This window comes from Buceros rhinoceros, unplaced genomic scaffold, assembly GCF_000710305.1.
Source record: "Buceros rhinoceros silvestris isolate BGI_N320 unplaced genomic scaffold, ASM71030v1 scaffold30698, whole genome shotgun sequence".
In the NCBI taxonomy this organism is placed as follows: Eukaryota; Metazoa; Chordata; class Aves; order Bucerotiformes; family Bucerotidae; genus Buceros; species Buceros rhinoceros.
Window position 1 is genome coordinate 9,428 of NW_010426770.1, and position 660 is coordinate 10,087.

A 660-nucleotide genomic window follows, 5' to 3' on the forward strand; every position below is an offset into this window, starting at 1 on the left:
AGCCCAGACGGCTCTGACTCACGGCAGCGAGCTCCCCAGGCTATTCTTGGTCAAGCTGCAGCTCCCAGCTGTTGTCAAGCCTGGTATGTGCCGATAGCCCTGCCGGTGAATACATCCAGTGTTCCCACACGACTACGTGACCAACAGCGGCGCAACAAAGTCCCTTTTCAGACACCCTCATTACCCAGCTGCTGCCCGGCCGCTGCCTGCTCCGCTGACCGCCCCGTGCCCTCCAGCGCGGCAGGCTGCTGTGCACGGCCACGCGCGGGTGTGGGGCCACCGCTCTGCCGAGGTGCCTGGGCACCCAACCGGACCCGCTGCCCCAGCCCTGTCTCCAGCGTCCTCTCCCTTTGGGGCATCCCACGAGGTGCTCACCCAGCTAGGCAGCAGCTCCTGCAACCCTCAGCGCCCCGCACGGCTCCTGGCTGCTTCTCACCCACCCCTGCCTCCTCTGCCACCCCACACCTTCGCTTCCTGAAGCCACCCAGGACCTTTCTCTCTGGCACAGAATGGAACTCCAGTTAATCACCCTCCTGCTCCCAGCCCTGTCAAAGGGAACTTTCCAAGGTGTGTCTGTAATAAAAGGGCCTCTAATGAGCTCTCCTGCCCTGGGAGCCCTGGTACGGCGGGGGGGTGCCACGTTTGCTCTATGGGCTGCGC